The 17,151-nt window shown below is 38.6% G+C and overlaps 1 protein-coding gene and 1 long non-coding RNA gene across 2 annotated transcripts in view; one reads left to right on the forward strand and one right to left on the reverse strand.

Moving 5' to 3' along the window:
* The window catches only part of LOC121874884, a 113,881-nt gene that overhangs the window by 70,367 nt on the left and 26,363 nt on the right, over positions 1-17,151 (reverse strand). The gene's annotated exons all lie outside the window — the stretch shown is intronic.
* Positions 1-17,151, forward strand: part of LOC121874886 — a 97,006-nt gene that overhangs the window by 27,180 nt on the left and 52,675 nt on the right. The window contains exon 3 of the long non-coding RNA XR_006090507.1: positions 4,139-4,209. This is a non-coding gene — a long non-coding RNA (uncharacterized LOC121874886). The remainder of the gene's footprint in view (positions 1-4,138; positions 4,210-17,151) is intronic.

Here is a 17,151-nt window from a genome sequence, read left to right on the forward strand (position 1 = left end):
GTTCTTGGCCTACCTCTTCATCTTCAATCCTCCACCTCCTTGCCAGCCTCCCCCCATTAGTACATGTACATTAGGCCTATATAGTATAGCCATGCACAGTAAACAAATTCTTATATTGGTTACGTAGGAAGTCAATTACTGGAAACAGGTGGGGGTGTTCTCGACACGTTTTATTGACATAGAAAAATATTTGTGCAACAGAAACAAATATTAATTATCAAGTTGTGCCTTGGGAGGAGGAGTGGCTGATTAAGCAATACTTATTTTATGGTGTTGAGACAAACTTTGTGTGTGTGTGTGTGTGTTTTGGAAACCTGACTAGTAATAAACGATCATGTAGGTCGTGAAATGAATATGTATATGAAAAAGGTTCGTACAAAACCTAACCTAACCTAACCTAACCTAACCTAACCTAACCTACTTTATGTATAATTTTGCTATTTTATGATAGTAAACGACGCCTTACATGAAACAGATCAAATTTTAGTCTCCCCCCAAAAAGTATAGTCAGCCATGGTGGTCGATGTGATTCAGAGACTTTCCGAGCAATGTTACTCGACCTGTTTTTATACGGTTGGTAGTACTACATCCGCGACCTTTGACCTTGAATGAGTGTAGACGTTTTTGAACGTTTTTGAAGTATCTAATATTCCAAACAAGGACGATTTCCTCTCCCAATCCTACCCCGCCCTCCCTATCTCTCTCTGTTGTTGATATAGCGAGTAGGCCTACCAACATATGATGATATACTGGGAATCATATTAGGGCATATCGTCTAGCGTTCCAAATCGTAGCGACGGAAAATTTAACGATACCTTTTGGGGGGAGAACTGTACTGTACAAATTAATTTAAATTGAGTTATGACAATAAAAAAAAAGTTTTCCCTATTTAGCAAAAACTTCAGTTGCTTTTAAGGTTCAATCGTCAATCACTTGTGCATTAACAATAAGCTTATTACGTGGGAAATGTAGCTTGAAAATGTATGTGTGTGTGCGTGTGTGTGTATGTGTGTGTGTGTGTGTGTGTTTATGTTTGTATGCGTAGGTGTTTGCAAATATGTATGTATGTATGTATGTATGTATGTATGTATGTGCGTGCGTGCTTACAAATTCACGTGGGAGCCGAGGCGTGTAATTTCTGGAAAGTGGCCAGAAAATTATAAGAGCTCACTGGGGGGAAGTTAGTGCTTGGAGTCCCTGTGAAAGTTTGCCAAGGGGATGTGAAGAAAGTAGGAACCTTTCTCTTTTAAGGGAAACTGGTAAAGAGATCGTACTTCCCCCCAAAAAAATAGAAAAACGACTTAAAACTGTAACACCATACTAAAAGTTTTTATATTGTCAAAGTTATTTTTTTTCTTTTAATCTTGTTGAAAGTTCGTACAACACCACGGAGGGAACACCTGGGTTATCTGTGTACTGGCAACTTTGTCTTAGAGAGTTTTAGATTGGAAAGAGAAACTTGTAACTCTCTCTCTCTCTCTCTCTCTCTCTCTCTGGTAGATGGCGGTGGGAGCAGTGACTTTCATAATGAACTATCAACACCACTCCACTGTACTGTACATAGGTTAGGTTAGGTTATGTTAGGTTAGGTTAGGTTAGGTTAGGTTAGGTTAGGTTAGGTTATGTTAGGTTAGGTTAGGTTAGGTTAGGTCTTGTCGCAGCAACGTAAACAATGTCTATATCTATAATTACACCAAACTATGTCAACTCGTAGAACAATAGAATGGTCCTTAAATACGTCGTTGCCTCTCCCTGGTGTTCAATGTTGGCAGGCCTGATGTGTACTTAGTGTTGGTAGGCCTGATATGCTCATTGTTGACAGGCCTGATATACTCATTGTTGGTAAGCCTGATGTGTTGCTGCGTTCGAAAGCGGTGATTTGGACTTAAATACATGAAAATAAGGAATCAAATTAAATCATGTTTTAAGCTAAAATAACATAATTTCTATATCTTAGGGATAATAACACTGTTAATACTACTACTACTAATAGTAATACTACAATTACTACAACGACTAATATTAATAATACTGTAGTAATGCACTACTAACAATAAATAAAAATGGTTCCCTTTAGTGTGCGAAGATGGCCATCCCTAGGGCCACCTACGCCTGAATTTGTTTAATATGTCGCCAACACAACAACCACACCCTAAGTTAACGAGTTGCATGACCCAGTGTCAAGGAATAGTCCGAGAAGACCGGACAACTTACCAACTGCACTATTACCCCGGAACACGATTAACATCCATGTTCCCAATTATTACTGAACAGGCAGAAATTGAAATTGAAATATTTTATTGACCATAAAACTATTACATCAAAAGGGCTTGAGTCTGTTATTTCGAACCTTTAGATTCATTCGTATCGGTTTCATGTTCTGGATGGTACTGAGACAGTTTCAAACATGTGAAGCAGGCAGTACAGCAATAGCTGGCTGGGAGAGTTAACCAACTTTTGGGTGAGACTGTACATCGAACCTGGATTCACTACTAACAATACTACTACTACTACTAATAATAGTAATAATAATACACCTTTTCACATATCCGTTGAGACATTGTTACATAACTATTTGACAAATTTCATAACCGAATGACAGAACACATATCGAATGACAATCTGAAATAACTGTTCGTTCATGCTAACGGAAATGATTGACATAAGTTATGAAGTTGACAGACGTGAACAATAAACCGACAGTCTACATATAGTTTGAGAATGTAACAATTGGAGAATGAAATACCACCAACAGTTATTTTAGATTGTCATTCGATATGTGTTCTGCCATTCGGTTATGGAATTTGTCAAATAGTTATGTAACAATGTCTCAACGGATATGTGAAAAGGTGTAATAATAATAATAATAATAATATTATTATTATTATTATTTTAGTAGTATTACTATTGTTACTATTACTATTATCATTATTATTATTAAAAGTAGTAGTATTACTATTAGTAGTACTAGTAGTGGTGTATTAGTCAGCGTCTAAAAACATGAAACTTGGATGACGTCAGCCTTCGAATGTTATATGACGCTTCCTTCATAAATGCATTGTTAATACTGACTCGTGTTGGAAACATTTTAATTTTTATTTTTGTTACAAATATTTTGCGATTATAACTCGTTGTAATGTTCGTAGTCTTTTGCACTACATAAATGTTATATACCTGTAGATGTAAAACACTGAACTCCACGTATACTGTGTCAGAGGAGTAATTACATTTATATCTGACAACTGAGACAACATTTTCGAATTCAGGACTCGGGTTCGAATTGGTTTACGAAGCAAAGTCCACAAAGTTGAAGAGATTTCACGAAAAGCTTCGTTCAGACGATTTTTTTGCTTTCTTAAGCCACATAACATTACCAAATATAGAAAACCTCTCGTAATAAAAGCTGTCAAAGGATCGTTAGGTTAGGATACAGTAGGTTAGGTTAGGTTCGCGTCTTCCGAAAATTAAATGGCTTGGGATTGTTGTTTTGTTCAACAGTATTGCCTCCTCGAACTGCTTCATTCACAGCGAGACAAACTTGAGATTTTCCTCGTTCATCATCACTCAGTAGTGCACCGTCAGCGAATAGTGAACTCGGACGAGTGATGGTGTGAAGTGTTTTGACAAATTACTAACTGTGATACGACGATACTGTGGACTTTCTCTTCAGGCTTAGGACAAGAAAGAAGAGGTAAGTTACAATAGACCGAACATTTGATACATGTTGATAAATGACTGCTTTTAGAGCTTGTTTGTCCCGGGCAGTATCTTCCCATTGGTTCACCACCACTGAGGTAAACCAGGTCACTCTCTAGGTACCCCGGGATGATGAGGGCGACACGGAAGACATAAAGAACAGGAGTATCACTAATTAGCAGTTTACAATGTTCTCTTTATAGGACGTTTGGTTAGGTTAAGTTGAACTTTTAAATAAACACTTTTTAACACATTTGCCATAACTACGACAGTGTCTACTATAAAACACAGTTGTAATGATTTGGTTACTGAGGCTGTCAACAAGATCACTATTGTTGGCCGTTTTATCGAGATTTGATGTGCCTGTTTTAGCTGTAACGAAGAACATTTAAATATTCACTACTCGACGTGCTCACTGCATTAATGAGAGTTGGTGTTGCAGGTACGATGGACCCAAGCGGCAAGACTTGCTGAGCAGGTGGACACTATGGGCACTTTCTCCACCAGTATAAGGTAAGCGTCATGTGTACACTGTTTAATATTACTTTCATAAGTCAAGATTCAGCAGATGCCAACCTCAGAACTTCAATATTCATTTTTATATAGAGAGGTAGAACAAAAACAAATAAGAATACTCTACAGCGCATTCGTCGCAAATTTATTTTTTTCGAGTTGGTTTGATTTTTCGATTTCACTTAAAAGTACAATTCAGAGTGTAACCAATGAATTGAATATTTATTTTTATATACTAGGAAATAGAGAAAACGATAAGAGTACTTTATATATTGCATTTTCGTCGGGGATTTATATTTTTCGATTTATTTTGACTTTATATTTCGCAAAAGTAAGAGCAATTTGGGGGGTGGAGGGTGTTTAAGTTCTCACTTCACGAAACGAACTAAAATCGCTAAGCTAAAGGTAAGGTTAGATTAGGTTAGGTTAAGTAAACTCAAGTCAGGTCAAGTCAAGTCAAGTCGGGTCGGGTAGGGTCAGATCAGATGAGATCAGTTTCGTTCGGTTTGGGTTGGTCAGTTTATTACGTGGTTTTACCCACAATTTCCCTCGACTTCAAAATCCTACCGTGAGTTCCTACAGAAGCAACTGTGTAACATATCTAGTCTTTAAGTGTTTTATTGTGATTGATTTACCATTTGGTTAAGTATTTTGTATCACCAGAAAAGTTCATTGTACAACCAGACACGTAAGCAGAGGCCTCTTGAATCATATTAAAGTTGTCATGGAAATAATTGTTACACAGTAGCAGTGGTACCTATTGCCCTCCCTTAGGAACACCAGGGCCAGCCTCGATGTCAAGATTATCATAACTGGATGATGGTTAAGTATTTGTGGATTGTACAAAATTAACAACCATTCAGATGACGTATTTGTTGTACTTGTGAACACCAGATAGTAAACAGGACATAATGATACCAGTACGATCAGGGTCGACCAGGAGGGTCTAGGGTAGGGACTGGACGTCGCCCATTCACCCTATCCTGCTGGTAAATAAACAACGACGACCGGGAAAAAGGGAGGAGGGGAAGGAAACAAGGGAGAGGATGCAGGGAAGGAGAGGTCGTGGGAGAGAGAGAGGGGTGGAATGAAGGGAAGAGAAACGACAGGTGGTTTGCATCATTTGTTTGCGATGGTATGAGGGCAGCTGTTGCTGGTGGTGCTAATGTTAGTGCTCTTAGTGGTGGTGGTGGTGCTGATGGTGGTGCTCTTAGTGGTGGTGGTGCTGATGGTGGTGGTGGTGGTGCTAATGTTAGTGCTCTTAGTGGTGGTGGTGCTACTACTGGTGGTGGTGATGGTGGTGCTAATTTTAGTGCTCTTAGTGGTGGTGCTACTACTGGTGGTGGTGATGCTACTACTGGTGGTGTGTGATGGTGGTGTTACTACTGGTGGTGGTGATGGTGGTGCTACTACTGGTGGTGGTGGAGTGCAGGTGCTACCACCGGTGGTGGTGATGGTGGCGCCAATACCGGTGGTGGTGCATGATGGTTGTGCCACTACCGGTGGTGGTGATGCTACCACTGGTGGTGGTGATGGTGGTGCTACTAATGGTGGTGGTGATGCCACTACCGGTAGGTGATGATGACAGCTACTACTGGTGGTGATGCTAGTACTGGTGGTGGTGATGCTATGGTGCCACTAATGGTGGTGGTGGATGGCGGTGTTTCCACTGGTGGTGGGATGGTGGTGCTACTACTGGCGGTAGATGGTGGTGCTACTACTGGTGGTGGTGATGATGGTTGTGCTACAATTGGTAGGTGATGGTGGTGCTACTACTGGTGGTGGTGATGGTGGTGCCACTACTGCGGTGGTGATGGTGGTGCTACCAATGGTGGTGGTGGATGGTGTTGCTACTACTGGTGGTGGTGCTACTAATACCGGTGCTACTGGTGGTGCTACTAATGGTGGTGGTGATGACGCTGCTACTACTGGTGTTACTGGTGGTGCTACCACGGTGGTGGTGATGATGCTGCTACCACTGGTGGTGGTGCTACTACTACCGGTGCTACTGGTGGTGCAACTAATGGTGGTGGTGATGATGCTACTACTGGTGTTACTAGAAGTACTAATGGTGGTGGTGATGATGCTACTACTGGTGGTGGTGGATGGTGGTGCTACTACTGGTGTTACTGGTGGTGCTAATACTGGTGCTGCTACTACTGGTGTTACTGGTGGTGCTGCTACTACTGGTGTTACTGGTGGTGCTGCTACTACTGGTGTTACTGGTGGTGCTGCTACTACTGGTGTTACTGGTGGTGCTGCTACTACTGGTGTTACTGGTGGTGCTACCCTTGGTGCTACTTGTCTTGTGTCCATCTTATACACCTGTCCTCTTCTCAACCCCTATTTAATATTTTCTGTCCAGCCCCTTCACATATTTCTGTCCGTCTGTCTGTCTCTTCTGTATGCCGTCAAGCCCCTGCCTGTATTCCCGAGGTCTTCATGTAGATTCCCCTAGTGTGCGAATTAGCGTGAAATACATACATTCATTATTGACGACCAGGAACAGTGTGTGTGTGTGTGTGTGTGTGTGTGTGTGTGTGTGTGTGTGTAAGCTCCTTAAGGTCGACTAAGGCAGATGGTGTTAGGACCCTCTTAATACCTCCTTCATTCTCGAGTCTTCAGTAAATCTAAGTATAATGGAGCTTAATGTTAGTCAGTTGGTTGTTGCTGTTGCTAATGGTGTTTTTGTTGTTGCTGTTCCGGTGTTATTCTGCTGCTGAAGGCGATACAGCATCTTGTTTCAGCAGCTGTTACTGTTGTTAGTGGTGCTGTGTGTTTTTTTTATTGCTGCTGCTGCTATACTCGAGTGCTGCTGTTAAGTGATTTTGTTAATTTGATCCCAGTGTAGTGGTACTCATGCTGTTAGTATTGGTACTGAGGCTCGTACCGTCCCTAGCTGCAATTACAACTGCTATTGATGGTAGTCTTAATGCTGTGATTGTGGTATTATTGCAACTATAACAAGTACTACTACTACAACACGACTATTGTACTACTACTACTATTTTATTATTATTATTATTATTATTATTATTATTATTATTATTATTATTATTATTATTATTATTATTATTATTATCGTCGTCTCTAGTTATTTCATCATTACCATTACCAGACACGACACCTCCCCCTACCATTGCCGCCACAGCTGTTTCCTCTTTTCCTCCGCTTCTTTCTTTCCTTTCCTCCCTTCCTTTCTCCATCCCCTCTAATCTGCTGTAATCTACGCTAGCATGATAAAGCTCTAAACCCCTGATTAATGGCCAGAAAGAGAGAGAGAAGGAGTGAGAGAAGGAGAGAGAGAAGACCATTGTGATGAACTTTCTCTCTCAACACAAGGAAAGGTCAGTTGTTTAGAGATAATGATTAATTTTGCATTATTAACCATTTAGGTATTTTTGTTTTTTTTATAGATATTTAGTGTTTTATTTCTATATGGTGAGGTTTAATTGGTTTAGGTGGAGTATGAATGTTATAATTTCATATTTAGTGAAGAAAGTGACGAGATTAAGGCGAAATTGACCAGAATAAAACGAAAGGGGCAAAGATTACAAATAATTTCTGTGGTTCATCAGGTGGCTTTTGTTGGTATAGATTCCACCATGTCTTTACTGGGAGGAAATTGATTAATATAAGTGTGTCATGACTTATAAATTGAACGTCTGTAAATTCATGTTTTTGCAGATACAGTACAGTGTGGTATTGCATTAGGTTACACTGTCTGTCTTTGCTATATGTGTTTATTTAATGCTGCCAATATAACTCTTAACTGACTGTATCAGTGATTTGTATTCATTACTGTATATCTCTATAGCCTAATGCCTTCGGACAACCTGGGAATGATATATGGTGAGGTAAATGTGTCTCAACCCTGAATGTTCTTTTAACTGATCAAAATTATTTATTCAGGAATACGTTCGCAGTATGTTTGTAAAAGAAAAGATAACATAGTTGGTAGAAAAGATATTTGGATCATAATTTCTAAGTCTTCTTTGTTCTTCTTTTTGAATAGAAGTATCACAAAGACATTGTTCCAGCCTTCTCGAGAGTTTCTTTCTCTAATGCATTTTGTGGACAGTTTTGTGGAGATCTTTACAATTTCTCTCTCTCGTCCTTCATCATATCGATCGACACTTCATATTCACCTGATGCTTTTCTATACTTCATGTTAGTTGACTATGTGACTTAACTTCTCATGTGGCGCCTCAGCAGTGTCTTATGGTCGTTCAGTCTTAACACATCCTCATCGTCTCCAATAGTGATCTACGTTCTTGACAATGATACGTTTATTTCAATAGTTGGGAGAACAAGTAAGGCTTCCAAATATCACCGTAACGCAGATCATTCACAGGGTGTAGTCTGGAGTTGCATTATGATTGACCACTCTGTCTCGTGTTTAATAGTAATGTTTTTTCTTGTAACATAAATTAATGATTAAGAACTTCGTGGAATTTCCTTCTTAAGCACAATTAAAATACTGTTTATGTTATTCAATTTTCTTTTTTTTTCTTTTTTTTTTCTTTTTAAAGTTTAGTGTATTGTTGTTATATTTAAATTATTTTCGTATTTAATTTTCTTCCTACAATATGAGATTTTTGGTGACTAGTTATTTTTGACTCTGTGTGTGTGTGTGTGTGTGTGTGTGTGTGTGTGTGTGTGTGTGTGTGTGTGTGTGTGTGTGTGTGTGTGTGTGTGTGTGTGTGTGTGTGTGTGTTCCGTCACTGTAACTTATAACTTTCCTGTTTACATTTTAGTACATATTTGATTATTAGAGGATTATCAAGTACGTCTTCTAATGTACTAACTCAACTCTTTAACTATAAACCGGTTGAGTGTTTTCTGAGACCTTTTGCATAAGTAGAAGTCTCTCTTGTTCCTGTGACCCGCTGTTACACACACTATTAACGAGAGAGATGAGCTGCCTCCAGTCAATGATGGTCCCGTGATGACCTGTCTAACACCTTTTTAAATATATCAATGAACTATTTGAATTTTTTTTAATGTTATAGTCAGTTTCATTTAGGTTTCCATAGGAACTTTATCAGATTCATCCTATACGTTCTACCCGACGAAACTGCCACACCTCTCTCGTGTCAGCCATCAACACCGAGAGACGCTGTATATTATCACCTTTTTGGCCACGATGATCTTGAACCGACACACATTGCTTTCTCGTGTTAGTTCATTACAATCATCGAGAGGCCTTCTACCTTCCTCACCTGAGTACATTAGTTTGATGTTGAAATATATTCCTGAATTATACGTTTTTACACTACATGTACGTACAGGGATTTTCAGTATACAACGGAAAAATATAGAAAATATATAGAGGATTAACATTGGTAAACACATAACTCAGAGAAACTATTGGAAAAATGTTTGTTTTACAGTTGGCGCGGATTTAATAAAACTTATCTCATTATACAACACTTTGATGAGAAAAATTACCATTACATTCATTACTGTGGTGAGACTTAGCCTTCTATCATCGTTTTTTTTATTGGTTCATCATAAACTAACATGAAAAAAGTTAAATTTCAGTTTTTCACCAAATTTTCTCTAATGTTAATGTTATTTTTTTATATAATAATAATAATAATAATAATAATAATAATAATAATAATAATAATAATAATACCACCAGCAATAACAATAATAATAATAGAAATGGCAATAATAACATTAACACAATAACAATAACACAAACAATAACATCATCATTAATAATAATAATCATCATTCAATAAAATCATTATACTGGTTTACAATTGGTTGGACGTGTATATATACAATGCAGATATACAATGTACATAGACCGTGCAGGTACAGTGTCATATGTGCAGTCGTCTCCAGGTGTGCCGGTCTGCCTTGGTTACGTTGAGAATTGTTGTTTCGTGGACTAATATACAAATACTGGCAAAAACAAGTACTAGTAAACAGCCCTATCAATCAGTAGTGCCACGGTGCCACATAAGCAAGGGAGTGGCACGGTAGAGGGTTAAGAACACACACCTGTAGGCGACTGTACCATCTTTTGCTTCCTGTTCGCAGTTTGGAGAAATGTTTATTTATAACCCGTAACTCTCCATAACCTTCGCTTCATACACCCACGCACCACCCCCAACTGATGCCCTGTTTCATATACATAGACGTAAGGCATCAATTGGTGGAACGACGGCGTGTAATACCGACTCGCTAACCGCTGCCAGATCACGTTCTTATCTCTCATACGTGATGTCTCCGTACTGTACAATCATTTGGCTTTTGAGGGATGTGTGTGAATAATATATAATGCATGTCATGAAAGTGAATAAAATATTTATATGGTAAATTAAAATATCCCTTATCATAACTAAAATTATTTCATGTATTTCTCTGGTTCAAGTGAGTTTATACGGGTGAAATAAGTCCATTTATACAATACATAAGAATTAAATGTTAAGAGATACACCTTTTTATATTAATGATGATGCTGCCATTCAGTAACAAAGCTGGCCATTAACCCCTTAAATTAACATAGATAATATTTTAATGACCATTATATCTGTGGATGTTAGGAGGTGAACTGCGTAATTACAGGCGGGTTAGTAGGATGACCTGACCTTTGTCTTTGTTTTACGTTTTTCTTTACAGTTTTAAAGTTAACCAGATTATAAAGGTTGAATGGTGTTCGTATATATAGATTATCTCATATTGCGATTCTAATTAAACTTCAGGCATACAGTACATTCATAAGCGTCGTAACTAGTTAATATAAATACAATTGTTTTATAAATTCTAGTGTTTTCATTCAATTGTGTTAAATACATTACTACTGTATATTGTATCAACACACTAAAGTTTCAACTTGAGGTCGTAGACAGATAACATTTGGATCGTGAAGGATAATAATGAATAAATTACAGTGTCACCCTTAATGAAGTTGCCTTAACATGAAGACGTATACAACAATGTTCTGAGTACACCTGAACACAAAAAAATGCCTGAGTAGCTACGTCTGATACCTAAAGTAAATGCTGCGTCTTAAAAATTTCACGCTAGGAAATATACCGAACTTAAACCTCGTCCAGCCTGACTCAGATTCCCTGATACAGTATACCACTCAGACGTGACACCAGAGACGGACAGAGATGTAGAATGGTCTCGTAGGGGATGAGGGGCAGTGAAGACCCACTACTGTGCACTAAACCTCCAGTACACGGGGAAGTATCACATCCCCTCAGTGAAACAATTAATATAAATCAATTCTAACATTCATTGGTCTTGAGTATGAAAAATAATATAATTTCCCTCGTGTATCATAAGAACACAAATATAAATGAAGATTAATTTCAGAGCCAGAAGTAATCTTACTCTTCTTATTTATGAGCACAAGGTTTATGTAAATGTTGTCAAGAGGTTTTACAAAACAGAAGATTTATGCCTGAAACTCCAATGAGTCTAAATCATCAGCAACAGCTCTATCGGGAGTTCTTTTAATTACCTTGACAGAGTGAAAATAAAAATCAATTAGATCTGTGACGAACAGTTCAGCCAAGCCGAAGATTCTCATTATTGTATATTAAATTAAATGTTAATGAACTTTCGTATGGTAAAAATTCCAAAATTCTCATTATTTAGAAAACTTTCCTCAAACTACTTTAGCCGAGTTGTGTAAACCAATCAACTTTCTCATTATGGTAAACCCCAAGAAAAGTTTGTAAGGCACCATACGAGTACATTAGCTGTGAGGCACCGACCGTCCGCACAAGTTATGTCTAGTGAGAGAGGAAGAAGGGAGAGTGAATGAGAGCGAGGGAGAGAAATATAGTGAATTCGACCCTACATGGTCTAGCAACTTTCTCTCTTATTTTTGAGCTTAGCCAAAAGCCGCCCTGCCTGGGGAGTGATGCAGCAACTATGTCGTTTGAAAGGTAAACATCTTGAATCTCCTCACCAGCACGAAGCAGCAGAGGGCCTACCATAAAACAGTTCCTCAAAGTGCTGATCTAGATGACCTTCCTAAATCACTGACACGAGACAACCTTCCCAAGCCTGACGGAGGCACCCTGTGGTGTGGAGTGGGCTGGTGCTTCAAGGATCGATAGCTGGTCTAGGCGACCATTTACAGCAAATACGTCTCCCAACATCTAGAGAAATGTATCGTACACGTATTTCTCTTGTTCCTTTTCAAGCGAACCTCTACCAGCTGAGGAAGGTATGAGTAAACAAAAGGGCCTTTACCAGCTGAGGGTGTTTAGAGAAGAGCGGAGACAGTTATGAGCAGTGAGCCGAGCCTTTACCAGCTGTAAAAGTTACGAGCAGACAAGTGGGCCTTTATCAGCTGAGAAAGTTAGGAGCCGCCCCAAGTATCTGGCCGAGTTGGCTACACCCATTTCCTCAATACGAGGTTATACTTTCCTCGCGGGACAAAAGGTCTTCTTATCTTCACTTGACTTCACCCAACACAGTACAGCGCTTCTCCCAGGCAGCTCCTCAACCATCACTCTTGCTCATGTCGACAGTCTGGAATGAGTATATTTTTTCTCCATAAAATATCTAGAATAAATATATTAGTACTGTGATATAATTAGTCCCCGCCACCAACACGGAGACGCACACAACGTTCCGTACCGGCCATCTTTAGTTACGTTATACTCATTAGGTTAGTTTACCTGAGGAACTAAGAAGACCACTCTTAGATATTTAAGGGAGGGGAAGATGGCATGTTAGTTAATTCATATTAGTGGTATACAGGTTTTTTGGGACGCTCCTCATCACATCCACTAACGCATAAAGCAGACATCGGTGTTCCCAGGTGTATTTGTCTGGTGTAGTATCGACTGTGTTGGTGTTAGCAACGGCCTACAGTATAGCAATTAAAGGCAGGTCAAACAGGACAGCTACTCTCGCCCCCCAATATATTAGAAATGAAAATAAATTAGATGACAAAAATTATATATATAGTTAAAATATATAAATTAAAAATAGAGCCACGTTTTCATGTTTATCCATGTATGGATATTTAGTATTCAGACGAATAATATTGTATGTTGCTTCTTAGAATTTTTTTTACCGCTCATCTGTGCAATGAAAAATGTTCTGTGGATGTTATGGTTAGTAACACCTGAACAGTATAAAGTACCAAAAGGGCCCCAGAGTGAACCATGGCCCGGGGCCCCTTTTGCCCTAAGCTCGGCCCTGGTGTCATCACCGTCATCAACAGTGCCTTAACACCTCACTTCTTGACTCGTGTAATAATTAACTTAAGTTTGTATTCAGAAACATAAATATTTTACAGTGATAATCTTAGATTTTATTTTTCTAATAAACATTTCTCGCTGTGACAAAGTTTCAAGAATAAAATCAATTCGATTTCCTTAAAATTTACGGACTGTCAGTAACAAGTGTTCTCTGTAGTTTGTCTCCTTAATTTTTGTTCAGTAAAGATTAACATCGGTCACCTGAAGTGTAAGTGCAGCACTATACTAAAAAATTCAGAATTTTGTTGCCTGAAGACATATTTCATATAGACACATTACCTGAGTCACAGAATTAAACTACGAGTGTCTGCTAATCTGGAAAACCTGGAACTGCCAGGGATTTATTTTCGGCCCTGAAAAATGTGGAAATGTCAGGGAATTTTGTTTGGCAACCTGAAAAAAAATACAAACTAATTTTTCCCCTAGCTATTATTTGACCTCGATGTGTTAAACTGTTGTAGACTGTTAACAAAGATTGGGATGGTACGAGTCAGAGTCAGTGGTTTATATGTGTCCATTAGTTTTGTTCTCTGTGAAATATGGATCATAATCTAGGTAGTCGGACCATAAATTACTTTTATTCTATCGGTGTCAGACATTGACAAACCGGTTACAAATTCCAGACAAAACTCACAGATGAGCTTCACATTGGGAGCCCTACCTATGTGTTGATATACCAGTGACACTACTTCTGTCACTTGTCATAATCCTAAAATAGTTAAGTTTATTGTAAATCGCAGAATACACACCTAATGGAAACACGTAATAGCACACCTTGACAACATTGTGCACTTCTTAAGTTATTAATTTGAAGAACTTATACATGTTTATTGTTAGATCAGCTTTGTCAATACTTGGTGAATGTTCAAATAAATGTTGTTAATTATTGGTGTGATTATAGTGATATGAAATAGTCGAAATGGCATTTTAGGGAGATAAAGAGAATAATATGCAGCTTTATTTACCAGACAGTTTTCAAGGCTTATTTTTGGTCCATATAAAAGTAAAAACAATCAAAGAAAAGAACAAAAACAATAAGGATAAATCGCAGTTACGTCACAAACTTTCGGTCCGCCCCATTCAATGAAGTTAAGCTAGTGAGGCGCGTCATCTGGTGACTTAGAGGCAGCCACAGATGGTGATGGTCTTGGCTTTGGTTGACGTTTGATTGTTTCATTTTTTGGAGAATACTCGAAGGCTGAAGGTTTTCTGTGACCAGGTATAGCAAATTGAATGCTTTATGTTCTCATAGTCTTCCAAAAAATAAGTGACAAAGCAAAACAAAAAAGGCAAAATATCACAAGGAGAATGGGAGTGACTTAACTTGCATTCCCTAGAAAGACGAAGAGTGCGGGGAGATATGATAGAAGTATTTAAGTGGGTGAGAGGAATCAATAAAGGGGATATAGATAAAGTTCTTATAATATCCGAGCAGGATAGGACTCGGAGCAACGGATTCAAGTTGGATAAGTTTAGGTTTAGGAGGGAGATAGGAAGAAACTGGTTCACAAATAGGGTGGTGGACGAGTGGAACAAGCTTAGCAACTTTGTAGTAAGTGCGGGAACTCTGGAAAGTTTCAAAAGGAGGCTAGATAGATTCATGGATGATAGAGAGTGATAGTAACTCTCGACAGGAGCTGCCATGCACAGGCCAACCGGCCTATTGCAGACTCCTTATTTTCTTATGTTCTTATAACACCACCTGTGAGGGATCTAGTACTCCACGCGATGCCCCTCATAACGCCATCTGTGAGGGAGTTACTACACTACGTGTCTGCTGTTCAACACCTCAGCTCACATGATCTACGTGTGTAAACATTAATCTGTATGTTCACTGTATATGAAGGCTTTTGTTAAACCACCAATGTATGTAATAAGTCATTTATGTCCAATGTATATTTTCAGCCTTCGGGCTGCAAACTTTTTCAATAAACCGTTTATTATTATTATTACACACACACACACACACGTCAGTTGTCTGTTGATCTTCAGTTATATTTTCTTTTATTCACAGGTGCAGATCTGTGACCCAAAATGCCTCATATTTTATATATATTTTGGTGGTCAACAACAATACACCGTCTGGCTATTAACTGCTCCCGCTGCGTTCGTTGCCATTGTGTGATATAACTGTTTAAGTTCGTAATTTTAACATATTAGTTTTATTCATGTATAACAACTGAAGTATAAGTCAATATTCGTGTAGTATACAATACGCGTATGATTACAGGCGTTTGTATATATGATTTAGGTGCGCGACGAAAGCTGACTAATATATATACTGAACATGGTTAAAGTAATAACAAGTAAGACGTTTTCTAAAATAAAAATAGCTCTCTCTCTCTCTCTCTCTCTCTCTCTCTCTCTCTCTCTCTCTCTCTCTTGTACTGTTAAAAAATTCATCATCACCTAAACAGTAAATGTATACTTTACAATTTATAAAAGTAAATATATAATACATAAATATAAGAAAAATGAGAAGGAAGGAAGGTTAATTTGTGTCAGCTGAATTGTTATTGTTCACTTGTTTATTCTCATGTTGGTGAGCGTGGCAGGACAAGGTCAACTCTCGCTTTATAAAATCGTTTGGCAATTCACAAATATCCAGACCACTAGAGGGAGTTGAACCTATTCTATCCCGGCCCTGTAAGGTAGGTAGGTAGGTGAGGTGCGTATTTAAAGACAGTGATTCCCAGACGTTATCACATGACTCTTTCCTCCTCTTCTCCCTTTTTTAGATAAATTGAATCAACTTTTAATCAATTTTACATCTTGTATAATTTCCAAATAAAAAAAAATTACGTCAATATATATGTTTTCCACCGTCCTCACCCACCGCCCCCATCCCCCACTGAATTCGACCATTAGGTAACGCCAGGATCAAGCGGATGACTGCGCTATAGTTCATCCGTTAATAAATTTATTAGGAACCGACTGTGAGACTCTTACACCAGCACTTATTCCTTCAGACCTCCGTAAGATGATAATAAAAACTCACTATTTCCAAACACTATCGTATTTCCCTATCAATTTCTTTATAACTACTATTCATGGAGTTGCTTCCTCTTCTCATTCATCTAAAATTTATCGCCAAGTTCTCTTCAACTGGGGTATTCACCGAAAAGCCTCACGGTGTCTTAGTGATTAATGAATGACGTGAAAGAAGCCATCAGACCTGACCACCTAAACTGCTACATCCACCCATGACAGTACCATTCATCACCTGCTCCGGTATTCATGGACTGACCCTGACGTGTATATCGTGTAGTGTGGGTGATAAATATAAGCAGTGGGTCACAAGGCGAGGTTATACGAGACCACTTTACCTGCTGCTGCTGCTGCTGCCGTGAACTCTTGTTAGGTAGTCAATAATGGTGCTGTCTCTGAAGTGTGGGGAACGTGTAATACTAGTAGGGAAGGTGTAGTACTAGTAGAGAACGTAATACTTGTAAGAAACCTTTAGTATGAGTGGGGAACCTACCAAAATAACTTTTTTATTTATCTACTTTTTGTGGGTGGAACTATACACTATTTCATAAACTGTGCTGTACACCTAGACGCTGCAGTATAATGAACAGTGGTGAAGACAATCCTGAAATTATAGACCTGAGATACAGATCAGTCTTGGAGAAGTGAGTCATAGGAATGAATCTTCGAACTTACATACCCTGACTATTATCTGGTGCGGGTGTGCTGT

The sequence above is a fragment of the Homarus americanus genome, unplaced genomic scaffold (genome assembly GCF_018991925.1).
Source record: "Homarus americanus isolate GMGI-L3 unplaced genomic scaffold, GMGI_Hamer_2.0 scaffold56009, whole genome shotgun sequence".
Taxonomy (NCBI): Eukaryota; Metazoa; Arthropoda; class Malacostraca; order Decapoda; family Nephropidae; genus Homarus; species Homarus americanus.